Source organism: Vicugna pacos, chromosome 1 (genome assembly GCF_048564905.1).
Source record: "Vicugna pacos chromosome 1, VicPac4, whole genome shotgun sequence".
NCBI classification, from domain to species: Eukaryota; Metazoa; Chordata; class Mammalia; order Artiodactyla; family Camelidae; genus Vicugna; species Vicugna pacos.
In genome coordinates this window covers 39674502-39697632 of record NC_132987.1, presented here as the reverse complement: position 1 = coordinate 39697632, position 23131 = coordinate 39674502, and the positions used below count along the sequence as shown (strand labels likewise).

Here is a 23131-nt window from a genome sequence, read left to right as displayed (position 1 = left end):
GAGTTTGTTGACTTATCAGAAAAACATCCCTACATGTTGGTTATGTCATCGCCATCACATAGTCATATCTCAGGGTTCAAACTCTTTTTTTTCTGAGATTCTGAGTAGTAACCCCTTATACGTGACTGATGGTTGCTTAGTGTAAATATGTCTTTGATTCTTTTTTTCACGGCATCACTAAATCGTACTGGCATTCACACACATCATCTGCTGACAGGATAGAACATGATTGAGAGAACTGTAGTCATTTCTATGTCTTTTAGCTTAAAAACGCCCTTTATTAAAAGTAACAAAGTGAACAATAAGTAATCAGGAAAGCCAGTCATACTATCAGAATAAAATTTTTCAAAAGAAATAAATACCTTAAAATTAGGAATGTGACTCCTCAGAAATTGTCACTGTCCTCTCAACACCTCTTCTGTCACAGTCCCGCAGACAGACAATAGTGAGTCACCCTTGAATCTGTCACACTGGAGTCAAAAGCCCTTCCGGCATCTTACTCTGAGGCTGCTGGCTTGATGAATTTTATTATCTATATTAAAGCGGAATTTCCTCTTCATCTGGGAAGATAGGAAAAGATGTTCTTTTTCTTTCTAGCGTGTCTGCTCAGGTTTAAGGTCTCCTGCCTCTCCCTACACTCCTTTGCTCTAAGACGTCTTCCTTTTCCCTTTTGATGAAAAAAAAAATTGTTCCTCTGGGTGCAGTTTTTGAAACTGCAATGTTTTTTCTCAGACAACATGGCAGGAGGTGTTGTCCTGTTCTCATTAGGAAAATAGGGCCACTACTATTCTTTCTGCATGTTCAGTCATAGCTTGAGTCTTTTATGAACTAGCTCAGGAAGAGATTTTATAAGATGCCATTATCTTTTACAATATAAGAATTTTTAGATAAAAATTAAGCTGATAGTTAGTGGTCATCCGTGCATTTCTGGCCAGAATTTGAAATAAGGAATATACTGCTGACTTGGTCCTTTGACTTCCAATATAGCACTGAAATTAAACACGAGGGTCCTCTGGGGGCAGAACAGACCCCCATCTGCCTTTATTTGCTTCCCATAACCACACGTTTAGAAAATTTCCTTAATTCCTTTGCCATTAGTCTAATGAGGAAATAAAAACTAAATAAGATTAGAGCCTTTGCCTGAAGCAGTTTCAATGTGTTCTCTCATTTTGGAGATTGAGCTTAAAATCGGTGTTAAAGGCACGTACCTCATTCTGACTGTGGAATTGAGAGAGTTACAGACATTCTAGAAGAAACGCAACCATATTCCTAATTCTAGAGTTGGTACTGTGTGCCTGTAGCAACTATCGGACAAATGAACACGTGATTTTTGCATGCATGTTGGGATTTAGCAGTTTATATGCGAACTTGCCTACCGGTATACAGCCAGAGGAAATTCTGTAATTTTACAGCTCTAGACATAGCACATGATGGAAACAAACTGACATTAAATTAAATTGTATTTGATAGTTTTGTTATGCTGTTTGATATTTGTTAAAGTCATTCACATCTGGTGCACTCTGAGTGTGTCTCACGACCTTTAATTAAATCTTAAGACCATTTAATTCTGTGTTTGTTTTTAATTCTGTGTTTTATATGTGAGGTGCATAAAATTTTTTTCTTGAACAAATGAATGTTACACAATGGCTCCATCTGTTTAATAAGGCACCAGGAAAGATGGAAAGATACCAAGCAATGCTTATCTTGATTTTGGCCACATGCCACTTCTCATCTCCAGGTCCTCAAAATGTACCTTCTCAAGAGACTTTCTCTAACTTCTGTCTAAATCAATTCCCTTTCTTCCTTTACTTTTATTTTTTCTACTTTTTTCCTTCATAGCACTTCTAATTATTAATTTATTTGTGTGTTTTTTGAGTGCATGTCTCTCAACTAGACGATACAGTTCAACCGCGTGAATTGTATCTGTTTTGTACACCTCTATGCTTAACCCCTACCGTATGCCTAGATCAGACTAGGTGACCACTAGTAATGAGTGAATGAATGTGCAGCTATCTAAATCCCTAACTTTTTTCCAAGGGGAGACAGTGTGATAATATATGGAGTGGGAGGAAACACAGGTTTGCACTCAGTGTTACCCTCTGTGAGCTGGCCGGGCACCTCCCTGTCAAAATGTCCCAGGACTTCAGCAGCTTAACAGAGGCAGCCACTCTGGCCCTCATCCAAGACTGCTGCCCACAGCCCAGAAGAAGCAGTAATCCTTCCAGAAGTATTTATTTTGTAACTGATCTAAGTCTCTTTCCAGAGAGCTTATCAGGTTACACTATCTACTGGATGGCAGATCACTTATTTGAATGTGTTTCTTCAACATGAAATGGAGAAAAAATATACTGACTTGACTTAGCTCAAAAGATAGCGTGAGTATGAAATGCAGTAATGAATGTAAAAACCCCTTGGGACTGGAAAAGCCTCTGCCATGCTTATTATCATCATTTGTCATGAGTTTATGCTACAATCATTGAATATGCAAATTAATGGATGGATTAATTAGTGAATTTAGGATCAAACTGACATAAATGATCCATAAATATCACTCAGTATCACAAGTGAAGAATGCTTTCAGTGAGTTGGACAATTAGATTGAATATTGTATAAAGCTGGCATGTATGTTGAAAGCTAAATATCTAAATTTATTTTATTAAAAATCTTTCTGAAATATTATTCCTTATGTTTATAGATTCCTTCTATCATGTGTAAATTTAGAATTTTTAAATATTAAAATTGCACTGGTACTTTATTCCAGTGGAGTAAGTGCATCATACTTCCAGAAAGGAGAAATTTTTAAAACATACTATTTATACCTCCCCAAATCTGTTTTTATAGAGTGTTTTGTTTCATCATAATTTTCATCCCTGGTTATTTATTACTAGCCACATTTGCATGAAAACAATCTTTATTTCCTCAGAGTTCATCTGCGCCTGTAGTTTATCCCCCACCTAAAGTCATAACTCTTTGTTAGTGACACCCTGATTGTTTGCTGGGTAAATGATTATGATGTTGCAAACAGGATTATGGCTTTAGCTGGGGAATAACCAGCAGGCATAGATGAACTCAAAGGAAATAAAGATCCTCCTCTTTTAATGCAAATGTCTTCCATAGTTAAGGAAAAGGAGAGAATATTCTTAACGTTCTCCATGAGGTGACAGTTACATTTAAACTGAAAAGAATTGATTGATGGGATTATCTTTTTTTCCCTTTTCAGATACACATACTATACAATAACATTTGTGGAAACACAGTCGTGAAAGGGCTTTCTATATGTCCTTATTTCTGCCAGAAGGAAGCAAGCAGTATGTGAATTGCTTTCTATCCAGAAAACAAATACACATTATTCTACAAACAAATGCTTAGAAAGAGTTCTAAGGGGAAATGTACTTCATCCCTGTTTTACAATTAACTAAACTTTATACATTCAATGTAAATTAAGAGTGAAAGAGATGGTTTAGGGTAAGTTTTGATTTAATTTCACAATAGTTAGGTAATTGCCATATTTTTATAGGATAATATTTTGTTGCTTATTCAAATGATGGGAGAGTTCTTAAACAGCTTCTGTACTTACAAAATGACAGCTGCAAGTAGAGGCAGGAGATAAACAGATGCACATTTTATTTTTCAAAAGTAATCACCACATTTACTTTCTCCTCTGACCTCCTATGCCATAGCCCTGGGGGAATATCCTCTAAGTGAGACCACTGAATCAGTTAGGATTTGTTTTCATTTGATATTACAGGAAACATCAAACAACAGTGGAATAACATGGCGTTTCTTTCCCTGGTATGTAAAGTCTTGGATTTGTCGATCAAGAGCTAATATGGCAGATACATCTCACTATCTTGTTTCCATCCTCAAGGTCACCTTGACATACGAGATGGTTGTAGATCTTTGGCCATCACAGTCTGAGTTTGAAGCATCGAGGGGGAGGGGAATGTGGAGAGCAAGACAGGCACCTGCTAGCTGAGGCAGCTTCCTTTAAACCAGTCCTTCCGACATCTCACACGACACTTCTGCTTAAATCTTTTTGGCCAGAACTTAGCCACATCTAGATGCAAGGGAGTTTGGAAATGTAGTTGCTTTAGTGGTCACATTGCTGCTCAGAGTAAAACTGGGGTTGTGTCACTAGGGAAGATGGGGAGCGTGCATACTGAGGCAACTGGCATCTCTGTTACAGCTGCTAATGTTATTCCCATCACTGATCCACAGCTGTTTGCTTTCAGAATATATGAATTTTGAAGTTAATGTGGTTTGAAATATTTGGTGGAAACTAACCTTTTGAGATTTAAGTAAGTCAAATTTAAGAGACACTGCTATACTTAAATCATTCAGTTTCTTATATAAACCATACCTCTTTTTCAGTCTGAAAGACATACTTGAGTTACACAGGGACATCACCATTATTCAGCTTCAAGCTTTCACCTTAGGACTTCTTGAAACACATTCCACATCTCTTTAAAGTTCAGCCTTTGGACTGATGCCCAAATCCAATCTGCTTTGGCAAAGACTTTCAGTGCACTCTGTTAAAAATTTCGTGATGTGAAATATTTGTCTTGACTGTCCCACTATTAGGATATTTTGAAACCTGTGATGTTGGAACTTTTCACAGGACTACACAGAGAACAGATATAACATAATTTCTTCTTATAGGAATGTTGGTGAGCATAGTAGAGCCCGAGATTACAGCTGGTGTCAGAGCTGACGCCTCATGTTTACGTTCCCGTAGAGCAGTGCTTAAATCTTTCGTAGTCCACATGTTAAAAATGAGGGGGCTCTTGGGGTTTCTTAATCTGGTAGGTGAGTGTGAGGAAAAATTGAGTTGCCCAACAAAAAGCATCTGTACTTGGATATATTTTATATATAGAGGTCCTTTGTAAGATTAAAGAAAGAATTCTGTGACAGAAGTTAAAAATCCGTAGCCTAGAGTCCTGGATCTCTGGGCCCCGTCTCGGGCTGGAATTCAGCGATTTATGTTGTCATAGAATGTTAAATGTTAAGACATGTGATTTAAATATATATATAACTGGATTTACATATCTTTGGTGTAAGACCAGACTCCAGAGAGCCATGGAGAGAAGAGTTTCTCCTCCTCCTCAATTCACTGAGAGCTAACCAGAAAGTACCCACCTTCAGTCAGCCACTTACTCTGCTAACTGACTTCTAGTTAGCATGTTTTCCTTCGTGCACAGAAACCCACTCAAAATACAGAAAGTAAAATGGGTTTATTTTAGTGAGAAGTGGAATTGTGTGGCAATCCGAGAGCAGGGCCTACAGAAGAGTTGTCCTCACAGGCACTGAGGGTTCCTGGGCCCGAGACTGCTCTCCCTCAGCTTGGCCTGGTCCCTGGTTCGGGGGAGCACACTAGCTCGGTCTCCCCTGTTGCCTGACTTCTTGTGCTCGCTCGTACTTTCTGCCTATGCCCAAGGACTTAATTTATTACTGTCCATCCAGGCCTCTCTCTCCGCCTCATAGCCTCCTTCTCAGCCCTACTCAGACAGCTAACGGTTTCCGTCTCTTGAACTGCTGTTTCAATTCTAAATCCAGAGAGAGAAGCTCGACTGGTCCTCTTCATACTTTCAAACCAGGCAACATGGTCGCCTAAGGAGGGCCCAGGGCTGGATCAGGCTCCGACAGCGTTGCCAGGCCATGGTGAGGGGGTGGAGAGCGGGAAGGACAATTGGTTATGAAACATGGTCCCTGCATCACAGCAGGCCCAGGGATATGATTTAAGGCAGTTTTTAAAAAGTGAAGTGGGTCTGGTATGCCAGTCTGCCCTGAAAGACCCTAAAGGAGGGAAGTCAATGTCGAAGAAGAAGTTTGTAGGGCAGAGTTGTAAAAATGTTGGGGGTGGACGTGACAAGAGGGACAGTAAAGGAGAGGGTCTGAAGGGCTGGTGGCATGTCAGGGTCACCTGATGTATGGGAACAGTGCAGGCGGCACCTTGTGCGTCAAGCAGCATCAGCCAACAGTGCAGGTGCTCGTGCCAGACCTCCTCAAGGCCATCCTCCCACATGTGACTGGAGTGTAAATATTACTGTAGCCTCAAAGAGCCCTTGCTGGAAATGAGTAACCTGGAGCTTCATTCTCATTTTGTTCTCTAATATCCTCATCACAGACACGTTTTTCATTTCCAGGACTGATCTACTTGACAACTATGAAGGGAAATTTCATGCCAAATTCCCCTTGGGGCAGAATATTCTCTGGAGGTCCCAGCAGACTTTCAAAAGCAATATTACAAATGTGGCAGGTGCCTTCTTTGGCTTGTCTGGCGTCCAGGGCCAGATGATTCTGACAGGAGCTCAAGCCTGTCTCACACAGATTTCCCCTTTATTGGTTTTTGAAATGGCTCCATTTTCTTCTTTATAGAGGAGGAACGAAATCTCCACCAGATGCTTGTGATTAAAGTAAGGGATAATGATGATGGAACTTTTACTGAGGATATGTCTGCTCCTGCTACCAGATAAATAGCAAGGTGAAGACGAGCCATTTATCTGCAGATAAACATTGCACTGGGGTAAATGGTTTATTTTCCAAGTTTGAAACAATTATGCTTTGACAGCATCACTCTCCTCTCAAGATTTTAGGTTTATTATAACATCATTAAAAACACATTTAACTGGTATTAGTGAAACACAGTTCATTGCACTGTTATGTAAAAGACAATTTTGACATAAAGCTGGCTAAAAAGTCTCAATTTAATTTGTCATATTTCTAAAAATATTTCCTGTCTTTTCATGAATTAAAATATCTGATTCACTGAGGCTTCTCTGAATAGATAAAATTTTATTTTATTTTTCTATAAACAAGGATGATAGACTGCTATCATACCAGATGGTCAGTTTTTTACTGTATGGTATTTTCTGTTCTAGAAATAGAAATTCTTCAGTTTTTAAGTCAGATTTGGAGAAATTATTCTACTTGATGCTGCAGCACCAGTCAGCGCAACTGCTGCCTCACAAAAAGTACTTTTGCATTTTCTTCATGGAATCCCAACTGTGCGAAGTTTAAATCCAGTTGCAGCATCTAACTTTTTTGGAATGAATATCCTTTTCAATACCCACCACAGGTCTGGTGGGTGACTTGTTAATAAAGGAGATAGAATTCCCGTCTCTTGCTCAATCCAAAAAGTTCCTCTTAGAGAAGAGACGACCTACTGTTATGACTTCCACTGAAAAATAGATTTCTTTGAACCCATATCCTCATTAGCCATTCCCCTCACAGTCATTTTTGCTCCCTCCATAGTAAAATTTCTCAGATGTCTGTACACACTTCCATTTCCTCACCTCCTGTGTTCTCTTTGACCCATGAAATTAGGCTCTTGTTCTCACCACTTGATCATAATGTTCTTGTCAATAACAACCTCCATATTTCTCAGAGCTCACCTTAGCCTCTCAGCAGAATTTGATGTGGTTGACTACTCCATCTGCTTTGAAACTGTTCTTCACATGTCCTTGGGGACACCACACTCTCATGAGCATTTTTTTTTTAATCTTATTGACTGTTCCATCACAATCTTACCTGAAATTCCTTCTCCTTTTTCCAGCTTCTGAATATCGATGTGCTCAGGGAATAATCTTGTGACTCATATACACTCTGAGTGATCCTATCCAACCTAAAATACATAATTTTGTCTTAAAAATCATCCCTTAATTCCAGATTAGGATACTGGTAGACCCAAAACAGAACTGTGACTTTTTCTTTGCAAACTGGCTCCTTCTTTGATCTTCTGCATTTTTCTTTCAGTGACAGTGTTATTCAGCTAATTGCTTGGGCCGAAGACACTAGGGGTCACCTTTAAATCTTCCTTTTCCTCTCAGGCGAATATCTATTCTGTAATAAGTTCTGTTACTCTGTAAGTAACCGTCTTGAAATACACCCTGAAAATTGCGTCATTGAACTGCCTCCCCCACTCCCACCTAACCCAAGACACTCCTTTCGCACTTGACCCAACATCCCTACTTCACAGAACAGCCAGAATCATCTTTCAAAAATGAAGATCAGATCACATGCCTCCACAGGCGTGTAATGGCCTCACATTACATTTAGTTTACAGAACTAAAGCCAGAGTTTCCCAGGGTCCACCAAGGCTTCGTACTGCCAGGCCCCTGCCTCGCTCTGGGGCCTCACTGCTGCCCTTCTTCCTCGAGCTCAACTGCTCTCAGAACATTGCTCTGTTTGCTGTTGTCTGGACTCAAGAAGCTTCTAGCGTTAGGACCATTATCCTCACTCGCCCTTCTGTTAACACTCTCTGCCTAGATCTTTGCAAAGCTCCCCCTCTCCAGGTTCAGATCTCACCTCAAATATCTCTCAGAGAAGCTGCACTCGTCTCTGGATACAAAGGAGCCCTGTACCTCATCACTCTTATATACTAACCTTGTATATTAATATCCCCTTGTGTGTTAATTTTTTTCTCAGTATTACCGCAGAAAGCATTTGCTCATCTTTTCCCCACTGTCCTCAGAATTTAAACTCCCTGAAAGTATAGGCTGTTTCATTTGTAATAAACACATCACCAATGTGTGTCTGGCACAGAGAACATTAATTAGTGAATATCATAATTCATTAGTGGATATAGGTTGAATGAAAGACTTTTTTATTTGCAAAGATCTGTAGAGAGGGCAGTGGATACGAGAAACTTTCTATAGCTGTTTCCTAACATATACTGGGCATCGTGGTGTGTTGTAAGCATTTTCATCACCTCACAACAACTGCACATGGTAAGTACTACTATTAGTCCCCATTTTGCATATGAGGAAATGGAGTCCTGGAATGATTAAACAGTGTGCCCACGGTCAGGGGCTGGTAGGTGAGGATACTGGATTATAAATATAGACCTTCTGGTTCCAGAGTCTACACTTGCCAACATGGACAATACTGCCTTTCTACTTCTTTCAACTTTAGTGAACTTTTAAAAACTAGTTTATTATTGATTTACAGAACAGATCTGAACTTCAAGTGCTGGGATTGGATTTAAGGTTCTCTTAGTGAAATACCTGAATATAGCTTTCTTACATGTAAATCATAGTTTAATTCTTAAAAATGCATTTCCTTAAAATTAAAAAAAAAAATCTCCTACAGTGCCTTGAACTTAATAGATACTCGGTAGATCTTGGTTAAATAAAATACCAATAGAAAAATTTAGATATGTGGTAATATTTATACTCAGCATTACAGCGGTCTTTTTTCTCCCAAAGGTGTACCATGTGGCTTTGCTGGTGGAGAAGGGGTGACTAGTGGGGAGGTAAAGCTAGTGAGTGGCCTTTTTGTCCTTGGCTGCAGGCTGAGGTAGCACTTGGATCCTCAGGGTTCCTCGTGAGCCTGCCCACAAGACAATTCTGGGAGGCTGCTCATTTAGGTCAATAGTCAGTATTATCCACTTAGTAAACATTTTTGACAATCCATTTTGTACTAGGCCCTGAAGTAAGCTGTGGGGCATAAATGAATAAAATATGTATCTTGCCTCAAGAAATTTATGGTCTGATAGGGAGGATAGATACATGAATAATGGCCCTAATGAAAGCAGACTGACCCCACCTCTGTGAGATTTGCATTAAACAGCTTCACAATTGAAGTGATCTTCAATTTGGGTCTTGAGAATGATTTAGATTTTGTCATCTCAACCAAGATAGTTGGGTGGAGATTGAAAAGCATTCTTGGCAAAAACTTATATGACAGAAATAGCCCACATATAGAGCAACAGTTGACTTTTGGGGTTCCTCATTAATATGTTCATTTATTATCATTAGTTCAGTATTCAAGCAATTTATAGCTTGACGATGGAGATTCTGAATTTCCTCGTGCCAAAGTTATCTTAAGGTTTGACATCAGGGGTCAGAATATTCTTCCAAGCTCTAGGGATCTGACATTCTGTCTTAAAGGGGCAGGAAACAATGGAAACTGTTTTTCAAGTCATACATTAAGTAGTGACGACAGGATGGAGAAAAAGCAAAGGGGACTCCACTGACAACGTGGGGACAAGCTGAAGTCGGCCATACATGGTAGAAGCCTGTCATTCAGCAGAACTGCCATGCGCTGATGTGCCTTCTCGAATTCCTGGAAAAACAGACATCACCAGGGAACTTGAGCAAAATGAGTGATGGGGTCATGCGCTGTCTTCCATTTTTTATTTTGTGGAGGATGGGAAACATCTGCACTCTTGGTTGAGATATTTATCTCCCGCAATGCCATGTGCAGCTTAGATTCAGACGAAAATACTTTATGTCAATATGCTTCCAACTCTGCCGCATGGAGCACTGGTGGTTCCAGGAAGACCTCTCAGGGTGGGAGGCATCAGAGGGCAGGGCACAGCCCAACCTAAATTTTAGTCACAGACACTCTAATACTCTCTTCTCCTCATCATTCTTTGGTAAAAGATTTTTCTCCACCAAAGATGTCTCATCTAAGATACTTAAACAGCATTGTTCTGATTCTAAGTGTGCTGTAATGGGAAAGGAGCCCTTCTGATGACAGCTCTCCTCGTTGAGTGGAGCGGCACTGTACACACGCTTAGTGCAGCATCACGCACACATCCGTAAGATGGGCTGACGGCAGCCTGTTTTGGCAAAACTCAGCTTGCCTCAGAAGCTGAGCCATTGTTCTGGTGATGCCATTTTATTTTATCAACTTAAGTAGCACTTTAGTTCTCCTGAAAGGAGTTTAAGCGATAGCCTCTTAATGTGTGAAGTGACTCTACAACTTATTTCTACTCACTCATAGCTGTAAAGAAGCTGAACAAATAAAAAAGATTTTTAAATTCTTTTTCATTTAAGAGATACTCAATATCAGAGGACTTTTTTTCTACTTTTGCAGTGTTTGAAAATGTTTTTTGGGGTGGACCTGAATCGCCTGGGACCTAGGCAGAAGACAGATTCCCTTGGTGGCTCAGGCCCTGGGGCTCAGAGAAGGTGTAGTTATCCATCTATAGGCAAGGAGAGTGGTCCAGTCTTCCAGCAGACACGCTGGAAATAAAGGGGAGGAGCAATTAGTCCTTGCTGCCCCACCTGGTATTCAGGACAGTAAATGGAGTCAGATCAAGGCAGAACCACAGCAAAAGATCAAGGGTGTCGAATAAATCCTCAAAACAGGGCTCTGGAACTATGGGATGCATGGAGGCTTGATCAGAGAACTAGGCTGAAGTTCATTTCTTAGCTTGAAGCCTCTGGAATATGGGGGAAGGGGTCCCTGAAGAAGCTTCAGGGAGTTTATGAATCTCATGGAATTGTAAACTTACATGATTTTGTACTGCAGAAAGAGTCTATGGTTTTCTTCAGAGACTTCAAGGTGTCTACACATGAAAAAGTTTCAGGAATTCTGAATGGGATGCAAGGGTAGGTTGGACTAAGTAAGGTCAAGGTGGACTTGATGTTGAGATATCTGAATAACAAAGTGCTTCCCAAGGAAAGACTTGAAGGGATCCACAATGTATGCAGGGGTCAGCCTACCAAAAGGGTTAGCTGGCCCTGCTTTGAGAGGAGGTAGAGGAAATTAGGCAAAGTTTAACTCTGTCTTTCCTGAAGCATTCTCTCTCTAGCCAGAGTTAGGGAAATTAACAAAATGTACCACTCCCAGCTCATCAGGGAAGATCTGCACGCTTCCTTTCCAGTGAGCAGTGTCTACAGTAGCACAGGACCTATTCTCTCCTACATCCATTGAGTGCTTACTTAGCACCTACAATGTATTCGACCCTGTGTAGGCAAACAGTGGGTTCTAACTCTCATGAAACTTATGTTCTAGTAGAGTAGTCCAACTACGAAGATGATAACAAGTAATTATAGATTGTGGTTAGAGATATGAAAGACATAAAAAGCATTTTGAGATTGTATTAGTGAGGAGAGACTGAATTATGCAGCAATAGCAAACATTCTTCTAAAATTAGTAGATTAATACAACTCATATCATATACCCATTGCTGGTTCACTGAGGCATCACTGTCATCTGAAGAGTAGGCTGCAGAAATCTCTCCCATCTGGGTCATTATCAGTTACTTTGGCTCAGGGAAAGAGAACGAAGCCTTCGAACACTCCCTCTTTAAACTTCTGACATGTGTCACTTCGATTCATATTTCCTTGGTTAAAGAAAGATAAAGAATAATGGGTAGGGTGCACTTTAGATAAAGTAGTCAAGAAAGTCCTTTATGGAGAGCTGATATTTGAGATCTGAAGGATAAGAAAAAGCTAGCTATGTGTATAAGAATGAAATGAAGAAGGGAAGAAAGTTCTAGTCAGAACAGCATATGTGGACAAAGTGAACTGAGAGTTTTCTACAGATGTATGGAAGATTGGTGTTGCCAGAAAACAACAGAAAGTGGAAGAGAGTGGTTGAGAATGAGGCTGAAGATGTAGGCTGGTATTTGCCTTTCGTTTTAAGCGCAGTAGGAAACCATTGGAAGGTTTTAAGGAGTCAAGCAACGTGATTGAATTTAGAGTTCAAGCTCACTCTTGCTTCTCTGAGGGGAATTTATTATCATGGGCGAGGCTGTAAGTGGAGGGGAGCAGCTTAGAGCCATGTATCTAAATTAGTCCAGGAAAAAAGTGCTGGTGAGCTTTCCTGGATGTAGCCTAAAATATAGTTGAGGTACTTAATTTAAGACTTTATGGCTTTTGCTTAAATCCAAGACAGGTTCCAACCATTTCTCTAGGTAATCACTTCCAAACCCCCAGCCCGGATTCCCAGTTCTCGCACACAGCTACCTTTAATTCTACTTTTTAGGACACTGAGCAGCTTACAGAGGAGATCTACCTGGAATTAACTCATGATTTGCGAGTTAATTGCCAATAAATAAAAAGTACCAGGAGCGAGGGAGCTCTTTCCAGGGACTCTGCGGCGGATGGACTAAGATAATCCCACAGCCTCTGTTCTTTCTTTTACTTTAAACGACACCTCGGCCCTTATGATAGTCTATCATTCATTCAGTCATTTCTCTACTATGTTCTAAACGCCTAGGATATTTGAGGCATGATTTTGGACACATAGTCAAAGAAAATACTTTCCTTTCCTCAAGGAAAGAGAGAGAGAGAGAGAGACAAGGAAAGACATAATGACAAATATTTCAAGATTAGATTTATTGTTCTCAATGGATTTTCTCATAATTTGACAAGAGATTAGTTGGTAAATGCTGGCTCCTCCACATGGTCTTTACCAGTAAGTGGAACAGCAGGTCCAGCCTTCCTTGGGCACATGGGTCTCAGGAGATGAGCTTTCTCACAACACTACAAATCAGTTTCTTTTTGCTTCCTAATCATGAAGGCGGCATCATGCCTTTACTTGATAATACCCAGGAGTTCAGAAAGATGCTATGATGGCATTTTACTAACCCACAAGGAAAAAATAGCGTTTATGTTGAGACTACAAAAGTCATATAATTGAATATATTAGTGATGTGTCCAGATTTGGGGCTGGTCATGTTGGTGTTGCAGGATGGCATTTCCACATGAAAAAATCAGAAAGGTTTTGAAAATCTAGCTCTTTCATCATTATCATCATCATCGTTATTGTTGTTGTTATTATTTATTGTTATCGAGCAAGGCTGAACCCTTCTAGTGGGCTTTCCACCACATTCCCTGGCAGGGTCCCCATGTGTGGCTGTGCAGTTTGCACCAGATCTAGGAGGTAAGCATAGGTTAAACTCTGTTTGACAAGACCCATGATCTCATGAGAGATCTATAGTCATTTATATCTTTTTATAACTGAAAGGTGTCCTGTGGGCATTTGAGACTCTGTTCATCTGAATTCAGATGACAAGCATGCCTAGTGTTAGCAATAAAGCACCAAAATCCCCAGTGTGTTTTCTGGCTCCTCAAATCCTCAGAAGAGGATCCTAGATGATAGGGGTACCACTGTGGCACAGAGCGTGACTACTCGAGTAGGTTTCAAGACTGAACAGAGTGCCTGATGCCTTGATGAAACTGGTTTTGACAGAGGCAATAGTTTGAGTAGGAAGATGAGTGGTGAAGAAAGATGAAGGAAATTCTGAGCCACCCTGGTAATAGGCTCAGTCTTGGTGACCAGTGGGATGATTATGGTCCAAGCCAGATTACTCTCCCACTGATTCATCACACGGTGAAGATTTATTCTAAGTTTTTCAGCAGAAGGCCCAGCAGGAAGGGGTTTCAGGCTCTATTAGAGCTGGAGGCAGGGAATATGTTGGATCTATCTTACTGCCTTTACCTTCTTTTATTCCATACGTGATATGGGAGCAGTTATTCCTACCATTTGGAGGATGATGAAAATAAGAGACACTGCTTGCATGGTGTTTTGCAATATGCAGCAAGCATTAAAAAAATTTAAGAGGTGGTAATAGCAATGCAGAGGGAAGGAAGCAGGAGTGACAGCTTCAGTAATCACATCATGGAACTCAGTTTTCAGCTGGGACCCTCTTTCCCTCTGCTCTCCAGTTAAACTTGGTTTAAATCTCAATCTTTCATCTTTAGGAGAGCCTACACTTTCTCCAGTTTCTTGGATTCTGCTGCCTCATCCTTCTCTTTGTGTCTATTCCATTCCATTTCAACATATGTTTCAGTGCCGCTTGCTCAGTTGCAATTGCAGAAGAACCGCATTGCTTTCCACAGAGTCCTTTTGCATCCATACGTATCGGGAAGGCTACCATTTTGCAGGAGATTTTGGGAGGCAGGAAGGGGGATGTAAGTTTTGTGGAGGATATTATAACTCTGGTGGTGGAGAGAAGGGAACGTTAGGCTAGGCTGGCAATAGCATGGATGTCATGGATAAGAGAAAGTAGTGGAAGGTGACTCTCAAGTTTTACGTCAAACTGGGAGGTGGCGCTGTAACATTTACAGGAATGTTATAACAAGCTTGAAAAAGAGCATTTCATATAATTATATATTTAATCTATGCCATAATATTTCACAAATAAATATTTTTCAGGGTTAAAAGTACCTACTCCCACATTTAATTATGATTTTTAACTTTTATTATTATAAACTATGAAATTAGATTAATTTGAGGTCACACTGTTTTCTTCTGTGGTTTGATATTCAGAAATGATGTCCATCATATCTGCAGAACAATAAGACCTTTAGTATGCCAGTTTATCAAAAGTACATTGAATTAAACAAATATAAATCAGTTAACTTATGAACAATCTGAAAATAATATAGTAAATGTCTTTAATTGATTTGCGTTGAAATGTGATGGCTGGTTAATTCAGAGGTTTATTGGGAAACCAGCCTAGCCCTGATGTGGAGATAATGGACTGCTAATTGCCATGCATTTGAGCCCGTTAATATCTTGTTTCCCACCTGCTATGTTCCCTCCTGTTGGCATGTCTTCCAAGCAGATCAACCTGAGTGGCTGGATAAGGTTAAAGTGCTTAAAGCAGTAAAATCTCCAGCCATTTCACGCTCATCTACTGCTAAATTTTTTTTTTAGTACTTCAAAAAAGAAACATTGGAACAATTAGCTATCATAGAGAAATCATTCTCTTTTAATGCCACAAAGTTTATGTGGAGCCATTAGTAATAAGGACGTACAAGTTGATCATGAGGCTAGCTAAGAACACATTTAGTAAGAGTCTAACAGAAGAATTCCCAAGGGCTATAAATATTTGAACTCGGACCAAGAAAAACCTAAAATAATGATTTAAAGGCAGACATTTTGCCTGAATGCTCAAGTTGACCAATGGGTTATAAGGAGTGTTTGTTCATTAATCAAACTTCTGACAGAGGAGAAAGAGTGTTAATAGAAAGTTAAGAGCTAGAATTGAACTGAAAGATCAATTTAACCCAAACCAATGATTTTATAAGGGAAACTTGAAGACCAGAAAGGTTAAGTGACTTGCCCAAAGTCATAGAGCTAGTTAGAACCAGAGCTAAAACTAAATTTCAGCTCAGGATTCTCATATAAAATCTCTTCTGGAATGCATGGCTTACAATTTTCTAGCATTATCTCTCCCAGGAAAATTCCATTTGGCTTTTTAATGTCTTTATTGAACACAACTTTTTATTAAGGACCTACTGTGTTCCTAGCATTTTGCTGGGCATTTACAATTAGGAACTAATAAGCACTTGGCTTCAGGAGGCTTACGTACAAGTGGGGGTGGGGGGCAGTATAGAGTAGTGGTGAGCACAAGTAGAATGCCAGATAGGGGCGTGGAGTGAGGAGCCTGCTGGAAGGCCATGTTGAGGGTGCAGAGGGAGTCTAATCATGAGTAGATGACTGTTGGGTCAAGAAGGGGAGGAAGCAGGACCTATTGCTGGACGACAAGCACTTTTGTGAAAGATTTCAAAAGGTGTCCCCCATGGGAAGTTGCAACCCATGGGGCACATGGCTTGGATAATGAATGGAGGACTGAAATTCAGCCCCAATTACTCTCTGTGCCTAAATTCTTATGCCAGGCACCATCTCCACAACATAAGCAGAAGGATGTTCCAAGCTGAGGGACCATATGAGGAAAAACTCTCTGACCTTGCATCTGTGAGGTCAGCGATGTAATTATTTAAAGAGAGGTGGACCAACTCCTGCACACTTCTCCCACTCTTTCTCTTCCTAACTCTAACAACCCAGTCTGTCTTGATGCCAGAGAGTGATACCTTATATTGCTTACAATACACTTTAATTTACATAAATTTTTATTTTATTCTGGGCTATAATAGTGTGTTTATTACAGGTTTTGAATCCTGGCTCCACCCATTACTTATTAGCTATGTGAACAAGGACAAGTTATTTCTCCTGTCCTGTAAGAGGCAGACAGAGTGTGTGGTAGGAACCTTGTGCCATTCTTGTGAGGGCTAAAAGACTAAAAACATCTAGAGTGCTCCTCAAAGTGCTTGGCATGTAGTAAGCTGTGTATAAATGTTAGCTACTATCGTCACATTTGAATGATACAACAACTCTATAAAGTCAGCATGATTATCCCATTTAACGTATGACCCATATACCACTTGTGATCGCAAAACCACTTAAGATCTTTATAAGACTGATCACGGGTTGTGGAAACCCAACGCCATTCATAAAGTTTTTGACAGTCTTCATGGCTGGTGTTCTCATGGTTGCCTTAGCTTCTTCACTCTACTCCTGAGAAGGACTTGCCCTTTTTCCTTGGCTCACCCCTTCTCCATCCACATCCTGCACCATTTACCATCAACTATCAATATAGTGTAGCTTTACTACCCTTCAGTGTAATAGAACTTCTACTGAAATTTGGAGATTTTGATGAGGGATCAAATTGCACCCTACACAGCTGACAACTTAAAATTGTATATTAACTGTTTCTCCTGCTTCCTTACAGAAATTTCTAACGCTTGTGACATCTTATACTGTGCCCCCAGACTCTTGCCATCTTACTGTCCTGTCATCTCTCTTTCTCTCCTTCTATTTCCTCCCTGATTATTCTTTCTCCTCTCACTGTCCCTTCAATAGTCAGAAGCAAATGTGTCTCATTTTCTCATGTGAAGCAACAACCAAAGCTTCCTCTTTTTTTGGTGGGGGTGGGGGTCTTGGCTCCTGTCTGCAGGATCTTATCTTCCATCCCAAATATTTTATCACAGACCTTTTCTAAACAAAGGCAATTCTCTCCCTGGACTTAGACCAGCTGTTAAAAAAAAATTGATCTTCCTTCTGCAGCAGTGCATGAGGAAACCAAAGCACAGAGAACTTGGGCAGATTGATGAAAGTTACCCATATGATATTCAGCAGAACAAGGACTTGAACTGAACTGCTTTGACTCAAATCCAGTACATTTTCTGCTGTCTTCTCACTTAAGGAGTAATTATGAGATACTTGAGTGTCTTGTCTTTTGACGTATTTATTGAGTATGTGTTCAATTGAAGGCCCTATGCTGGGGATTAAAAGTTTCAAAAATGAGTAAGATTTGGTCTATGCTCTCAAAGTACTTAAAAATTTACTGTGGGCAACCGAGTTCTTTACAGGGTTACAAAGAAAATGGCCTTGCATTAACTAGAGCAGTTTTGCTTTTGCCAATATTACATCTTGGGCTACTAAGACTTTTGCTGAAGAAATAGTTTATAGCTTTAAAAAAGGAAAGGAAATAAAAGAAAAAGAAAGGTAACATCGCTATAGATTCATTGTGTAGAAGTCCTTTGGTTCACCAGTATCTTCCTTAAGCAGATGCCCTGATATTTTATGACTAATAATTTTGATTCCTTTTTCTTTAGATAAACATGCATTGTTTTAAAATTTAGAAGAATATAAGGATGAAAATAAAATTAACCTCATTTACCCTAGTCTTTTACTTCTTCTAACTTTTTGTCATATTTCCTTTTCATTTTTGTCATAACATATATATACATATAGTCAGAGAAAAATCTGCCTGCATAGATTGGTGTTATGGACGAAATGATGCCCCCTCAAAATTTATATGATAAAGTCCCAAAACTCAGTATCTCAGTATATGACCTTATTTGGAGTTAAAGTCTTTCAAGAAGTGATTAAGTTAAAATGATGCTGTTAGGATGGGGTCCTAATTCAATGTGACTGGTGTCCTTATGAGCAGAGGAATAGATACCAGGAGCCAGCACGCATGGAAGAAAGGCCGTGTGAGGAGGTAGCCATCTGCAAGCCCAGGAGAGAGGCCCCAGGAGGAAGGAAACCTGTGGACGTCTTGATCTTGGACTTCAGGAAAAGTGAGAAAATTAATTTCTGTTGTCTGAGCCACCCAGTCTTGGGGATTTTGTCATGGCAGCCCTCACACACTAATTCAATTAGTATCATGTTTTTTTCACAATTAATATTAGATCATGAGCATTTTGCCGTGTCAATAAAAATTCTTGATGAGATAATGTGCCACTATAGGGAAACATCATAATTTAATTAACTATTCCCTGTTGCTAGAGATTCAGCTTTTGTTCCTGTTTGCTAAGGAACTTTCAAAGTCCCGAGTTAATGAAACCATGCGTCCCTTAAGATGATCTGAATAGGAAGTTACTGGGTTGATTTTCTGGGGTATAATAACAATGGCAGTTTATTTCAGCTCAGAATGATAAAATAGGCATCACACTTTCCACCACAAACAATGCTGCTTGATTGCAGCAGCACCTAGTTATTACTAAAGCATTTAAAGACTTGTCACATGAACCTCTATTTTCGGAGTTTTAATGGCTATTAAGACTTGATTTGAAATGAAACTCTGCAGAATCAATTTTCAGATTTTCTTTTTCAAACCCTTCATTCTGAACTTTCATTGTGACTTGGTTTGAATTTCATTAGAACGATACAGGGGATTACCAGCAGAAGCTTCCTAGTTTCAGATTTTATCTTTGAATTCTTTAATCAAACAGCTTTGCTTTAAAATAGAATTTCATAGGCCGTTACTTGATATATTGATTAGTTCAGCTTACGAAGTTATTTCAAAACAAAACCACAGAGATATTTCATCCTAATAATAGTTGCGTATCTCTGATAGCTGCTTCTCAGCTATTCAACCCTCATCCCAATAATTCTGCTCACGAATCTGAGCCAGCGGGAACAATTGCCCATTCTCTGTCTGGTACGGTATTTCATAAGAATCAACTTTTCCTGAAGCAATTTGGAGCATCAGAGTGGGGCGGGAAGACCACTGGATTGCTAGTCAGTGTTGTGAGTCAGGTTCAAGTCCTGCTTCTTACCCTTGAAGCTGTGTGACCTAGGTTGTCTCCTGGGACATTCTTAAGCCTCACACTGGTGCCTGTTTGGTAAAGGTACTAACAGTAGCCCCCGTCCCTCCCCACCCCCACAGCTGTTAGGGACCAACTGCAACAGAGTAAGCACAGGTGCTTCACAAACGGCAAATGCTGCTTATGTTTATGACCTGGTGCGCAGATGAGAACTACACTGACCTTTCAGAGAGACAATACCTGCTTGGTGCTTGGTGCTTAAAATGGGAGACCTTCCTAAAATAAAGAGAACAAGAAATCTCCCAGTTAAAGACCTTGAGCATTTTCCATATTGTCAGGGAACAGCTCCCTAAAAGTTCACCTTCTTTTGTGTAGAATTGCATATTTTATTGTCTTGATAAGCTTTACATTTTTTAAAACCTTATTTGAAATGCAGAGACACAACAAGAAACAGTCTGCATTTCCTGGAGTTTGACTCACACTGTTATTTTTAGTTATTTAGATGGTTATTTTTAGATACTTTTTTTGGTGGTTTGCATGAAAAATTAGCCATTTCCTTTATTTTAGTGCAATTTTTGCCTCATTTGCTCCTGACTCATTTATATTCGTAAACTTAAAAAATAACCAGTTAGTATAGTTTTGTTTATGTTGGAGCTGAGAACATCCAGTCTTCCTTTTATGTTACTAACTGGAATCAGTAGTGGGGCACTTACAAATTAGTTTGAAATGGGAATTATTCTTTGACTTTTTAACTGTTTAATGGGGAACAAGTAACATTTTTACTCATGAGAAGACTTTTTTAGTATTTGTGAAAGGGAGGAAAGAAGAGACATGTATTAATGAAAAATCTTGGCTATAAAATTCTCAGACCACTGAGTAGATCTAAAAATAACTTGTGCTATGGAAATACAAAATAGTTTTGCTCATTCAATCTACTTTAACCAAACCCAACCCTAGCCTACCACATTGACCTTGGAATTTTATGTGAAGATATGTGATTGAGCTATTGTACATTAGGGTCTATACTGACTGCAATTCCTAGGGAGCTTTTTTAAAAAATGGAACCATCCTGGACCTACTGAATTAACATCCTTTGGGATGAACTACAGACAGATTACAGGGAATTCTGACAGACGTTAAGTTTTAGGAATCAGTGAATTAGGTGACTCATCCTTACACAGGCTAGTGATGCCTTCCTTGGGTCAAGTTATTCTCTGCACCTAGAACACTCTCTCCCATTCTGTTTCACATTTCCTTCCTTTCCATCTTCTAAGGCCCAATGCCAAAGCTACCTTTCCGTGAAATCTGACTTGAACCTTCCAGGATGGTGGGTGGGGTAGCAATTAGTTCAAGTCCCTTCCACTTTGCTTATACTTCTTATACATGCTCTGTCTCACAGCAGTTACATAGGACAGGTCTTTGTCATCACCAGAACTAACTTGTAGATTCTCTCAGGGCAGAGACCATGTCTTACTTCTCTTCCTCTGACTGAGTGCCCATACTCATTTTTTTGCATATATTCTTATATGTTGGGAATAACTCCATAAATATTTATTAAGAGGAATACATCAAGACTTCAGACTTCAAGAGAAAATGGGGCAAAAGTAGAAGAAGGTTACTTATGCAATTATTTAGATAAAGTGGGTTAAAATTCAAGCAAAACTGAGTCTTTTCAAAAGGTCTGTGAAATGAAGCGATGCTGAAGAGACTGAACACCCTTTAGGAGTAAGTTTTCCAGATAAAAATACAGAACATCCAATTAAATTTTAATTTTAAGTAAACAACTTTTAATGTAAGTATGCCCCCTGTAATATTTTGGGGGTAATATTCAGTGTTTATTTGAAATTCAAGTTTAACTGGGTATACTAGGTTGACTTGTGTCTCCCCAGAACTCATGCCACCTGGAACATGTGAATGTGATCTGGACGTAATCAAGTTAAGATGAGGTCACAATGGATGATGGTGGGCCTGAAATCCAATCACTGGTGTCTCTGTAAGGAGAAAGACCAACACACAGACACAGAGGAAGAAGGCCATGTGAATATGAAGGCAGAGATGAGAGTGACATGTCTACAAGCTAAGAAACACCAAGGATTACTGACAACCACTAGAAGCCAGAGGATTCAAGGAAGGATCCTTCCCTAGATCCTGCAAAGGGGGCACAGCCCTGCTGATACTGTGATTATAAACTTTTAGTCTCCTAACTGTGAGACAATAAACTTCTGTTGTTAGAAACCACCCAGTTTGTGGCACTTTGTCATGGCAGCTGAGAAAATGAATACACTGGGTGTCCCATATTTTTATTTGCCAAATCTGGCAACTCTATGAGGGATCTCTTCAGCCTCTTAAGAACATTCATATGGTCATATTACCAGGCAGCTCATGACAGCAGGGTGTGTTGTGATTAAAGCTATATATTCATAAAACAGGTTATTTAATAGACCATGGTTCATATGTGTCTACATGTGATTCCCAGGGTTAAAGGGCACAACAATGAAATCAGTGCCCCAGTCTTATCCTCTTTGCCTACCTAGGAGGTCACCTGCACACAGTTCCCACTCAGCCTGATGAGCTCCTGAGTCTTTCTGCCAGAGAGTATTCTCTGGATGCTGTAGCTCGTCTACTTGGTGTCATAGGCAAGATGAACCAGGAAGTTCATGCCCTTGAAGTGACCTTCAATCAACAAAGGATGAAAATTGGTGAGTAAAACTGCCAACTTCATCAATTCTCAGTGGTACAATCATGAGGTGTGTTCCACAGTCTCTTAGATGGTTCCCAATGGGTTTGGGAACCATTTGCCCACAGAGGTAACCTGTTCCTCAGCTTACTCTTCACTGGCTTCCCCTGTTTCCCTGTCAACTTCCCCACTCTCTTACATGCTTCCTGAAATCACATACCAAACAATTTGTGTCTAAAACTTTGTTTTGTTTTGTTTTTATTTCTCTGTTTTTAGAAAACCCCAAACAAAAACAAAGTGAATGCACACTTAAAAGCTTTATGTTTTAAAATAAATACTGTTAAATTGCTTTCCAGAAAGATTAATTTTGCCTGCATTCTTACTAAATGGCCTTTCTTTCTTTTTTGTAAACCAAATTAAAGACTTGCCCAAATGTCTGAGTCCTGCTGACAAAGATAGCCCTTGGCTGCCTGACAGGTGGAGAGCACTTTTGAAGGTACTTTCTGTCATTAAGTCCAGCAGCTGAAGTTTTAATGACTCACTCAAAATGTCCAACTCAAAAGCTGGTTATACTTTCGCCCAGTGGTTTTTAAAGCTTTGTGTTTTTCCATTTAGATCTGATACATATTTTTATCTCTATCACTTGGTTGGAAACCTGACACACTTTAAAATGGGATCATTTAGACAAGACCCTATCCATTTAATCTCTCAATTTCTGAAACACAACTTCACTATTTTATGGCTTTCATTTTTTTTAAACTTTCCTCTTTTGAAGTAGTTACAGAATCTGTGCTAACAAAGTTTTAATTGACCTTTAAAAAGAGATATGCTACCTTCGAATATGATAGGTAAAAGTACTGTTGATTTGCTTGTACAT

General features: G+C 39.6%; 1 protein-coding gene across 11 annotated transcripts in view; it reads left to right on the top strand.

Moving 5' to 3' along the window:
• Positions 1-21815, top strand: part of ZBBX (zinc finger B-box domain containing) — a 121192-nt gene extending 99377 nt beyond the window's left edge. For 10 of the 11 annotated variants that reach the window (XR_012072338.1, XR_012072337.1, XR_012072341.1 and 7 more), the window contains 2 exons: positions 18479-18608; positions 21447-21815. The gene's annotated coding sequence lies outside the window, so the exon portion shown is untranslated. The remainder of the gene's footprint in view (positions 1-18478; positions 18609-21446) is intronic. The other variant, XR_012072339.1, reaches the window with a different exon arrangement.
• Positions 21816-23131: the final 1316 nt, after the last annotated feature.